Genomic DNA, 12959 nt, shown 5'->3' on the forward strand with positions numbered 1-12959 from the left:
TTTGTCCTATAGCATAGGGAAAAAAAAAAAAAAACAAAACAAAACACAAACTTAGATTGATCATCCACCCCCTTTTGTATCATCTTGACATGTGTGAACCATACGGCTGCTGAATTATTCAGCTCTTTCTACTTTGAATAACTAACAATTACACATATGAAAATTTAGAAGTACTGAAACACTGATTGGAAAAATGGCATTCCATAAAAGCTAGTTTTGTTTTAGCCTTTAGGACACAAATCATAAAATTCAGTGAGGAGTATAAATTGGATGAGGTCAAAACCAGCAAAATCACAGAACAGCAGAGAGCTAGTTATAACACCAAGCTAATTAGGTCAGGAACAGCCCTCTGCTAGCAGGTCAAAATGTTTCCAGATGTCATCAGGCTTGGATCTTATTAGATATGAGTACTGACTTGGTTGTGTAGACAGAGCCACATAGCTCTCACTCTCCACAACCAAACTGAGCAGCCCAGATACCTGAGAAAATGCCTACAGGCCACTCTTTCAACAACCAGGCGAAGTATTCCCATGAAACAGATAAGATGAATCTAGCCTTAAAGTAAATCAGAGTTCAAAAATCTTGCTGTGCGCTTCCAACACTAGTGATTCCCACCTATTTAGTACCTCTTAATTTTTCTAGCATAGTAATGCCACAGGAAATTAAAAAAAAAAAAAAAAAATCACACAAAAAAAAGAACTGCTATTTAACAAATGCTACTACTTAACTAACAATCAACCATACCAGGACATTTCCTACCTAAAGGAAGTTTCTTTCTTGTTCATCACCCACCTATTCCAGGATCTTTTTGGACTACAATCCAAAAAGCATCATTACAAACAAATTTCTTTTCATCCATCTGACAAAATAAGAAGGCACAGAGCGGCTTTTAATTTCCCACTTTACTATAAACTACTGATAGACTATTTTAAGTGTGATTCTTTCAATATGGTCTCTTGAATGATGGCCTTATACATCTTAGAGTGCTTATTTTAAATCTGTTTCGGATATCTAATACAGATTCTTCTAACAGTTAAGTTATGGAAAAATCACATTTTGTCTACATTACGGAAATGAAATAATTCAGTACCACAAGAATCATTACCATACAATACTTTATGCTACTTTAGACAATTTGACACTGAAACAACTTGTAACATAATATTAAAAGTCTGCAACTATAAAAGAGCCTTTTCTTAACATTTAGGCTACAATAATGCACAAATAGCTCCTGGAGACCATTTCGAGTGCATTTGTCCCAGCATTCCTCCTTCACAAACAGTAAGTGCTATCAGCAGCAAATGTCTTAAAGAAAACCTAAGTTGCAGCTAGGCCTTGCTGACTTACATTGATCCCATTTAACAGAGCCTTACTGGATTTAAAGTGCTTGAAATAACCGTCTGGGTCACAGCCCATGTGACAAAGGCAGCCCGTAAGGCCTTGGGAGCCCGCCTGCAGCGAGAACATGCCGTTCAGATCCTCAAATGACCTCAAGGTAAACCAGAAGAAAATTCAGTAATTTGTTTCTCAGAACTCCAAACCACCCTAAATTGTAGGGAAGAGTACAAAAGGGATGAAGTATCCACTTCATTCCAATAATATAAATTTTATGGCAATACACAATGTTCCTTATTTTCCTTATAATCTAATTTGTCATTAAAATCCTTTCAGAACAGTATTTTTCAGGAAAAAAAAAAAAAAGAAATTGTTCTTAAACTCTTCTTCCCCACAGCAGTTGATCTAAAATGTCACAGGGAAGTGTTAAGTTTTCTCATCGTTCAGTTAATCCAAAAATCTAAAATGTCATAAGGAAGTGTTAATTTTTTATAATTCTTTTCCATACCAAAAAAAATCTCCAAAAAATCATATGTGCACATATACACAAGCACACAGTTTGTGTACATATATATTTCATACATACACAGAGAGATATATACATTTTTTATACATATGATATGTGATGATGAAAGAGAGCAATAACATAGGTCAAACTGCGAAAGAAAAAACACTTTGTACCATGACAATTCAGCATTAATCTTTGTCTGCCTCGACTCCTAATGTGCCTCCTCCACTAGTTGTCACCAGGCAGGACAGACCTTCCCACTGGGAAACAACTGCAAAGATGCTGTTATCAGGCTACCACAGTGTATCACAATCCCTAAAATACCTCCCAGTCAAGTCAATGTCTACCTGAACAACCAGGTTCTTTGAGATGGACAGAAATTTCCTGACACATGTTCCCAGCACACAGACAGCCCATGAAGATTTAAGTTAATACAAAATAAATCAACATCCCTAAAATTCCTCAAGCTGAAGATTCCCACGCACCCGTGCCATGGAATTTCAGCAAAAAACTCAGGATTTCCCTAATTCTTCTGAGTATGAAGCTACCACCAACACTGCACTTTGCCTATATATATCACAAACCTGGAAGTGGCAGCTAGGCTACGTGGGGAAAAAAATCTGTTTTGGGTGCATTGTAAGGAAAAACTGAGCAAAATATTTTGTGTTTGAATCCAACAGCTGAGTCTAAGTGAATCAACATGAAAATTCCCAACTATTTTCATCCCAAGCCAAGTGTGCCATCTGTTCCCATGAAGTCCATCTTCTGGTGGCTACTGTACTACAGCGTATCACAAAGTGCTAGGCGATCAAGGAGCGGTGCATTAATCAAGAAAAAGATTGAGTGGTAGGGTGCAACAGGAGGAAAAGAGGACAAAACCAAAAAACCCAACAACAACAAGAAAAAAAAAAAAAACCAAAACAACACACACCACACAAAACAAACCACTCACCACCCAAAAACACCACCACAAGGCACAAGCAGCCTTATTAAGCCCCAGCATTAATGCAACTAGGTATTCTACAGCTTTGTGTATTGTAGTTATTTCACTTTGGTGCCTAAGGAGGGCTGAGCTCTGACACGAGGTTTTCCCAAAACGGGGATGCTTTTCATATCTTTCCTACTGCCGGTGTTCAGTAACCTGAACACTAACGATGCAATTTCTCTCTATCGGGTAACCTTCCTCTCTTTCTTCCATGTGGTCAACTTAATCACAGAAACCGTTCATGTTTGATGCACAAGAAATTAGCAATGCATAATTTTTCAGTTCATAAAACAAAGTAGTAATAGTTACAGATGACAGAATATCCAGTTATAAGCAACACAGGAGCTCCTTTTATCCCCACAACTGAATCAGAAGCAAGTAACACAGGGTCCAGCAGAAATCAAGATGGATCACACCCCTTTTCCTGCCTTATCAATACTGAAAGCATTTTTAAAAAGTTACATGACCGAGATCCATTTATACCTTTCACCAGGAACAGATTACCAAGAGAAATAAAACTGCAGTAAAAAAAAATCTGAATACACTTGATATAGTTAATATTCTATTAATACATGAAGCACATCAAGATTGAAAGCAGCTACATCTCCCCATATATAAAACATTACTTTCCCTTGGTGTTTCTGGCTCTTTTGTGACAGATCCTACCTTTTACAAGCATCCCAAATTCAGAAGTCAAAGTTCTGCCCACCATTAACTTACTAATAATTCAATATGTAATCCTTGTCTCAGTTTTTTTGGTTGTACTGTTTTGGGGTTGTTTTTTTTTTGGGGGGGGGGGGGGGGGGGGGGGTCAGAGGGTGGTTTGTATTTTTATAAAGCCTCAAATGAATATCAGGCATTAGTAAAAAGTAACATGTTTTGATACAGTAATGTTGGCTTACAAAACCTTATTCGCAGCATTAAAGAGATTTCCTCGTTACACATACAGTAAGTCCCATTATGAGACAAATCAGCTACTATAAAACCATAGTGAGCCTCAGATGGAATACAGCAGTTAGTCTTCTCTAAAAATCCCCTTTCAAGACTTGAAGGCTGAAAAGCTGTGTTCCATGAAATCTGGCATTGTATCAACAGATCTCCATGGAGCTGGCAGGGTAGAAGTGCTCCAGAAACCAGCTTCAAGGAGAAGGGGGGGGGGGGGGGCGGGGAGAGCATTCTTACCATGTATAATCAATCACTAAGAAGAGGCTTAAGCAACTTTTTCTTCCCTAGCTAAAATCATCAAATCTTAGCTAAGATTACTGGGGATGCAAAGGTTACCAATGAATAATTTTTAAAGTCTGCTTTCCCCCAGCATTTCAAATCAGTGCATTTAAATATCCTTTGTGGAACCTTTTGTAAACATGAGTCTTTCTGTCTTTCTTCAAGACATGTATGTATATATGTCTTGAAAATGTAAACATAGCTTCTGAAATTTCACAGACTCTTAAAAAAGCTAACATTAAACATTTGGAAGTATCATATTAATTTGCAGTTATCTTTAATTCTCCTCTTTCAGTCAATGCCAACCGTGGGTGAACGCCAAGTGTGGGTTAGTTGGAAAGAAAAAATAGTGTAACAGTATTACATAGTATAATAAAAGCAAAACTGAACAAAATACAAGAAAATGCAGCAGCATCCATCAGTGTTTTTCTACTTGTGTACTTCTGGGGATGTTCAAAGACTTCAAAAGGAATTAGGAAAACAGTAACTAAGGTTAAAGACTACATTAGCAAGTGTGGTACAATAGGAGCTGAGATACCTGCTGAGCAGAGTAGTTGGTGCTGATGATGCTGTGTCCATTGTATACTTTTTTTTCCATAGGGAAGCAGAAGTACTTGTTCTAAACTAGCTCTCAACCAGTCCCATGGCCCATTAGATGCTGAACACCATCAGGTACGCTCTTTTGGTTTTACACTCATCGGAAATGAAAAGACTTCATACACTCCACAACTGGGGAATTTGCATCATAAACATACTCCTGGATCCAAACCAAACTGATAGCATAATGCAACCTAAAATGCCTGCTGTCTCAGCATGTTTTAATTCACTACATAAAGGCTAAAAACCAATGGTTTTTTTGGTTTAATTTTATGAGAACAAGGTAGAACAAAAGAGAAAAACACCGATTAAAAAAAAAAAACGCAATCATTTTTAGGCTAAAAACCTGAGACACATGTTTTTTAATTATGCTTCCCTCCAATATTTACAAATGAAGGCTCCATGGGAAAGGAGGAAATAAAGACAATCTATGCACAAGAGTCAGAGCTTCATCTACCCTCTCCTTCCCTATGATGCACTCAGCCACCCAACACTTGGGGAAGGATATCATCTTCCCCACTAGCTGGCCGTCAACCACATCCCAGACTCTTGAAGATACAGCCAACCAAAACCCACCGAAGGAGGAACAGACTGCCTAAGCCTAGCAAGGCTGCAACTGCAAAATAGCATTAGAAATCTTATTACAGTAAGGTTGCATAACACCTGTGTTACTATAGTATCTGTACACATAGAAATCAAATTTACTCTCCAAACTTGAGAAAGGCAAGAAGCAGTATCTCAATTATACAGCTGAGAGGCACAAAGCTACTTTGCTGCTGGCCTGCACACAAGGCCCATAGAAGGACTGGAAATTGGACCTAGATCACACCAATACTTAGCAACAAATGCTTCAACCACAGGATGAGTTATATTTCCTTTTCAGAAACAAAACCCAGTTATTGCCTTAGGATCCACTCCACTTACTGTTGTGCTTAAGACAGCTGTAATCCAACCACTCCTTGATTTAATTAAATGGATTCTTTTCCCCATTCCCTGTTTCAACATTTCTGCTGTTATAGCTGCTACTCCTGGCTGAGCTGCTTCCAGGGCTGGAATCAGATTGGAAGAGAGAAGAAACACAATCCAGATGAAAGAAGTCAAAGCAGTTTATGGAATTACTGCCCTGGTAACTGAGACCACGTAAGTGATAGAACACTCAGTCTGCTTCAGTACAATGAAAAAATAAACCCAAATGGTGATTCAAGCTAACCTCCCATTTCATACTGGATAGAACAGGATAGAGGCATTCAAAAGATCAGTTACAGTATTTCATTGCATAGGTGAATAGCAAGCTAAGCAGAAAGGATTACCTAAAATGCGGTAACTAGACGTGACAGATTAATAATTGCTTTCTACAATAATTGGTGTCAATGTTGTCACAGAAAGAGGATTTACGTCTAGTCATAGAATCATCCTGAGTTGGAAGGGACCATGATGATCATTAAGTCCAACTCCTGACTCCATACAAGGGAACCTAAAAGTTAAACCAGCTACCCAAGAGCATCATCCAAACACTTCTCGAACCCCGACTGGCGTGGAGTCACAATCACATCCCTACAGTCCTTCCAGTGCTTGACCACACTCTCAGTGAAGAATTTTTTCCTAATACACAATCTGAACTTCTCCTGATGCAGCGTTAAGTCATCCCCTCATGTTCTGTCACCAGACACCAGAGAGAAGACATCAGCACCTCCCTTTTTGCTCCCCCTCATGAGGAAGCTGTAAGACAGTGATGAGGTCATCCTCAGTACCCTCTTCTCCAAGCTGAACAAACCTAGTATCCTCAGCTGCTCCTCATAAGTCATGCTCTCTAGTCCTAGTCCATCTTAGTGGTAGGAATACAGACCTATGACACTAACGAGCTCAGAGCTGTTGCAATTTTCTGTCACCCTCTGGTGCCACAATTCCTAAAATCATCTAGGTGTCCCAACAAAATGAGAAGGCCTACAAAAATCTTACTGAAGAAAATAGACATTTCTTATATGTTTATTCTTCATGCTCACAGAGACACCTGTCATGTTGCAAGGACTGTATTACATGACATCTCACATATGCATTACAAATTCTGTTTACCTTGTTAGCCACATAAGTAGTTTATGCCTGCATCATTTCCATCTTTTTTTGTGAATGCTAACTTGGTATACATTGATTTCTGTGGTTTGTTTACAAAATGAAGAAAAACAGCATATAGCCATAAATATTTAAGACCAAGTTAATTTTAAAAGCATGAAGTATTAAAGGGCAATTTTTAAATAAATATACAGTACTCTGAAAGAAGAAGGTGGATAGAAACTCAGAAAAAAATTGGTATCCACTTCTCAGACAAAGACACCAATCTGATGAAAGGTACCACCACATCTCAAGAAAAGCAGTTGCTCTTAGCTCCTGGTAAATGGTAAAGGTCCCTTTTTTCTTTTCCAAGAGACTAAGGTCGACACAAGCACAAACCATTAAAAAAAATAATCAAAGGAACCTATTTTATATACGGTTTGGATTTTAAAAGTCTTAATTCTTACAATTCATAGAGAGAAGAACATTACTTGTTTCCCATTTCAGTTTTAAACTGAAAGAGGGTAGATTCAGATTAGATATTAGGAATAAATTCTTTACTGTTATGGTGGTGAGGCACTGGAACAGGTCGCCCAGGGAAGCTGTGGATGCCCAATCCCTGGAAGTGTTCAAGGCCAGGCTAGATGGCGCTTTGAGTAACCCAGTCTAGTGGAAAGCATCCCTGCCCACAGCAAATAGGTTGGAACCAGATGATCTTTAAGGTCCCTTCCAATCCAAATCAGTCTATGATTCTATTAGGACTGTTTACTAGTCATATACAGATTCTAAAGACTGTTTCTTACTCTCAGAAAAAGAGTCCAGTAACAAAAAGAATGGAGCAGGGTAGTTGCTCCTTCCTGTTTTCTATCCACTCCCCACAGGCTTCCCAAAGTTCCCTCCCACTCTCAAATATCTTATTCAAATACTGTGTTCTTATTTGAATATGAAAACTCCATAGACAGGCCCCATAACGCACCAACTCTTTCCACAAACCCTCAAGACTAGATGCAGCTTCTCCCCAAATCATGGGGAAAATGTACCCAGCTAACTAAAAGTTGGCAGGCTTCGGATCAGGCAGCGGCATGCAAAGATTTTTAGTGCTTTTTTTTTTAAGAAGCCATTAATACCTATTTTTAAACTGGTTTAATGCATAGCTGAGGCAGAAAGAAGCTATGTAGCTGCAACCAGATGAACAGAGTTTAAGGGCAGGCTGTTCAATCCTATAAATATACAAACTGCACATAAAAAATGAGGAAGCTTTACAAGTTAATGTTTTATTTACAAGAAAGGATGTATGAATGCAATGAGTACTGATAAAACATGCTTTTTTTTTTTTTACTCATGAAGTTAAAGAGGAAAGGGCAACCATCTAGTTCCTGATCATCACTGCATCTCTCCTGAAGTTAAAGAAAGCAGTTTGAACTTAATTTCAACACCCATTTCCACAAAAAAAAAAAAAAAAAAATCTATTATTTTCCTCCACTCTGGTTCCACAATGGTCAGTCCTGAAGTTTGCCATGAGTTTGCTTCAAAATACTTTGCATATTGGACCAAAATACTTTCAATGTTGATCTGTCATTAAATTGTTTGAAACAAAATTTCCTAGAAGTAGATGTTCATTCTTAACACCAGCAAGTAGATTTTGAACCTAAACATGCTGAAGTGAAAACAATGGAAAAACATTAAATCCTAGAGTGTTGATGTCCAGGATGTTTTTGTTTTTCTTTGAAAAACAGAAACAAAGATGTAGAATTCTGAAGTGAGCTTAATGTAAAACTTGCCTCCATCCCAGCACTGCTGATGCTGTTATCCTGGTGACAAAATCTCCTTTGAAATGCAGTTATTAGTTTAAATGCCATGAGCTCACAAGATGTCACAATCCAAGAGAAACAGATTTCTTGACTATGGCTGTAGCCAGCTGGCTGCTGAGCAAAAAGAGGACTGCTATGGCCACCTCTGTGAGGAGGCTCCAGGAGGTAAAACTGGAGTTGTTGGCACCCTGCCTGAGGCTATTTCAGAATCACAAACCGATCAAGACTTGTGCAACTGCACTGCAGACCAGAGTTTTTGTGGACTGAGTGTAACACAACATACAAACACGTTGACTCTGATTCTCAAAGAAAGTCATTTAAAGTTATCTGTGGTTACATGGATCTTCCAGACACCCCACCAAATTACATAACAAACCCATCAATACTTGCATTGCTCTTAACTACACTTTAGAATAGTAACATAATCTACAGAGACTACAAGCTGCATGTATAGAAAAAAAAATCAAGCCATTAGAGACTAATCTACATACAGTTCAAGAAGCAATTTAACTACATCAGTTAAATATAGAAACTGATTTAGTTAATCATTGCACAGGCAACCAAGATTTAAACCTCATCTTCAAGCAGATCCCTATGCACTAGCTGCATAATTCAGAAGGGAAGTTACTATGATGCCAATCACAGAAAGAGTTCATAAAACAGGCCAATGACTGCATTTATTTGCAGTATTAAAGTAGCACTGAATTTCCCACAGTCTCAGACAGTGATAAGGAAGAACATTTCTGTATGCATTTATATCACTATCTTGGAAAACATGATGGGCATGCTAAAGGCTCTCACTGCACAGATGCCAGTTTTACCAAATCACTCCTCCTTGTGTATTAACATCAAACCCATTTTGCCAGGCTGTAATTTAAAAATATAAAGTCCCTCAACTCCATGCAGTCAAGTCCAAAACAAATAAACGCACACTGAAAGTTAACCCAAGACAGGCAAGAGTTGAGCCCAAATATTCAGCCTGTTCTAATACCAAAATCAGTCAGAAAACAAGAAAAGCTCATGGTAAATGCATGCATCTCTTAAGATGAGAATCTGTGATCAGACTTCTCCATCATGTTTTAAGTCAGTCTCTCCCAAAACCAGTTCCACCTCATTTTGGCTTTACCATTTGTAATGCAAGGATTCTGGCATACCTTCTCCCTCTCCTCTCTCACAGTCATTTTTTTCCCCAGAAGACCATTTGGGAAACATTGTCCTACTTTTGCCATACTTACTGCTATGTAATTAGCAACCTTTAGCTTTTGGCTGGCTGAGTAGTCCAAAAACCTTCCTCCATTCTCCACAAGACTACTTCTCTCCTGTGACCAACCTACCTTTTGCACTTATTCTCTCCTATTCTGAAAAGCTGATTTCCTTCAGCAAAAATGCAAGTTGTAGTCTTCTGAAGAAAATTTGGAGGAAACTTTTCTTAATAGCTTGTTTTAAATCAAGAATTTAAGTTACTAAATCATTCTGTAATTTGCCAACCACAAAGGATATAGGTCATGTGACTTAAGAGTCAGTGCAGGGAAAAGTCTTTGCAAATAAATTTGGTTTAACCCCGACTAAAAATACTTAAGTTGCTTTCACAATAGAACTATTTCTAAAGACTGGAACCGTCTTATCCACACAGCAATCACAAAAATAATTTTAACATCTTTCTTCAAAGCATATACGTGAATATGCAACATTTTAATATGCCCAACTATAAACACGTAGTTCTCATCATCACATACAAGCAATTCTAAAAAGAGTTCTTCACCTGGTCTGGTGAATTGACATTTGGGGCTGGTAAGCATCAGGGGTCCTTTTTCAAGCCCCGCATTTGGTACTGCCTTCCTGACTACCCACTCTAACTGTCTTTGTGGGAAACACTTTTGTAGTGTAGTGTTGTAGGATTACAATGGAACTTTAGAAAAGCCAGCGCATGCTACTTAACACAGGATGGCATGTTAACTAATTGGCAGCTTTGACAAACATCTAATAGCTGTATTTTAGTTTGAGCAACTTGACAACTTTTGGGGGCGTTTAGATCAGCAAAACACACTAGGAAATCCAGAGAAGCAAAAGAAGACAAAGCACAATTATAACCCAAGCGACAAAATGAATGACTTGATTTAAAATGAAAATGCCTTACTATGCATGCAAAACAGGCAAATTAAGCCATTTACGTTTTTAATTATGAATTGTAAGTGAAATTCTTTGAAGCAGAAATTTAAAGAGATATTACATTTCTGTAGAAATCAATCATTATTTTAAAAAACAAGTTTGTCATTTTATTGACCAAGCAGTTTCCAAATTGTGTCCTATTAGAAAGTCTGATATATGAATGATCAGTGTTCAACCAAAAATTAAAGCTTATGTTTACTGAAGTTAGGTTTTAATTTTTTTTTTTTTAAATCAAAGGCTGATTACTTTCAAGTACATTCAGCTTTCTGTATTTTAATACCCTTCAACTACATTAAACTGCAGCCTAATAAACACTAGATATATTTCTATTAAAACTCTACATGAAAGTTGTGCTTAGTCTGCATAAAGAAACAGAAAATATTTGATAATACTACACTGAGTATGAACAGCTAATATCTCAAAATAATTTTCAAAGTTTTATGAATACAACCTAGGTTCTTAGTCCTGTACGAACTAATCTCTACAACCTCCCATGAATAAAAGCAAGCAATGATGTTTCCGTGCAGCATGAAATGCAACTGAAATACAACAGTGCTTTAACAATTATTAAGGTTATAATATTAAAAAAAAAAAGGAACACTAGAAGTTAAAACATGACAGCAGTGACTTTTTTAATCCAGAGAGTAGAAGAGGTTTGTAAAGCCAAATACCGAGACCATAAGACTAGGGGTCAGATACTGGAGAGATCAGGGGTCCTGAAGTCAGCTGCGGGAGTGACCATAGGTATGCATTAGCAACTGGTGACACCTTATCCCACACGTTTATGTGTATGCAAACCTGTGTGTCAATGGGACACTTGAGGACACTAAACATACATTAAGAGGATTAAATCTCACTGTTTCATTATATAATAAGAATATACTAATCCAATAATCTATTAGTGAAGCATATTTTCAGTCTTTGATATGTCCGTTTGGTTTACCAAATTGTTTGCAGATTATTTACTTTCCCTGAAACACTTCTTCCACCTTTGAAATTCAGAAGTGACCTGTTTTCCAAACAACTTCAGTATATAACCATCAAGTTACTTTACCATGTAATATGAATGGTAGGAGGGGCTGGCAGGGGAAAGAATGGGTTTTCTTTCATCCTCCTCTTTCCAAGTTCTGTTGCCGTATCTTTCATATTTCTGTGTGCACCATATTGCTTTCTCATCCCTTCATCCCTCACAATAGTTTCTTACTTGAAAGTGTGAATGCACGCATACATAGCAGAGTTTTCCAGAATCCCTTCGAGTTTTTCCTAATTTAAGGTGCAGTCTCTTTCACAACATATGTACTGTTAAGCATCTTGAATATCATCACGCATATAATCAGAATTCAAAATTAAAATAAGCATATGTGAATTTCAGCTGAACGGATGAAGTGTGCCAAAGTATCAAAGCTGACGCTGGCTATAGGACATAGGCAAAGTCAACAACAGCATCCTAAAGCATTGCTGCATACTTTACTTTTTTCAGAGACCTTGGAGCTAGGCTGGCTGTGGTTTCTGCCAAAGGCGGCACTGCGTTGTGCAATACAGGATGAAAGCAATCTCTCCTACGAGTAGTTAATACTACTAACCTCCTCATACTCCCAGAAAGAAGAACAAACCTGCTCTCCAGCTTCTTCTCCTGTTCAAAAGGTTTCTCTTTCCCACTGCAGAAAGAGACAAGCTGCAGCCCCCTCAAAAAAAGAAAATTAATAATCAGCTTTACTTAGATTTTAACAAAATTGTCTGCGCATTGGCAGTAGCCCTTCACTAGCACCACCCAGTATAGCCCACACCTTACATTGCACAGTGAAGGAAGTGCAACACAGCTGTTTTCATGTTCTTCCACCAACACAACAGATATTCCTCATCTAAGTCTGTGGTGTGCCCATTGCAGCTGAGACAGATTGGGGGGCAGGGGGATTTTTCCCCACAAAGCTAGTTCAATATCAATAAATATAAATCGTTTATTATCCGTTGCACTTTGAGGCAGTCAAACATTTAACCTCAGCAGATTTAGTTTAAATCTCTAAGACGACACATCAGCAAAGTACAGATTATACAGGGCAAAAGTAATTAACAGATGCAAATTTAGAAGTCCAATATCTCATGAATATCCACGAATAAAGTAAATTTATTTCTGTTTTCTACACAATAAGAGTAGTGTTTAAATTATGCTAGTCTCCTGGGCCAGCAGTGCTTTTGACATTTGTTTCAGGGCCTAATATAGCATAGCTTCAACATCACAAAAATATAAACCTCCTTCCTGATGCTAATGCAAAACCTCCTG

General features: G+C 37.9%; 1 protein-coding gene across 1 annotated transcript in view; it reads right to left on the reverse strand.

Annotated features, from left to right (window-relative positions):
• WASF3 (WASP family member 3) overlaps positions 1 to 12320 on the reverse strand; it is a 51068-nt gene extending 38748 nt beyond the window's left edge. Inside the window, exon 1 of the mRNA XM_082487249.1 lies at positions 12262 to 12320. The gene's annotated coding sequence lies outside the window, so the exon portion shown is untranslated. The remainder of the gene's footprint in view (positions 1 to 12261) is intronic.
• Positions 12321 to 12959: the final 639 nt, after the last annotated feature.

This window comes from Vanellus vanellus, assembly GCF_965231255.1.
Source record: "Vanellus vanellus genome assembly, chromosome: 1".
Taxonomy (NCBI): domain Eukaryota; kingdom Metazoa; phylum Chordata; class Aves; order Charadriiformes; family Charadriidae; genus Vanellus; species Vanellus vanellus.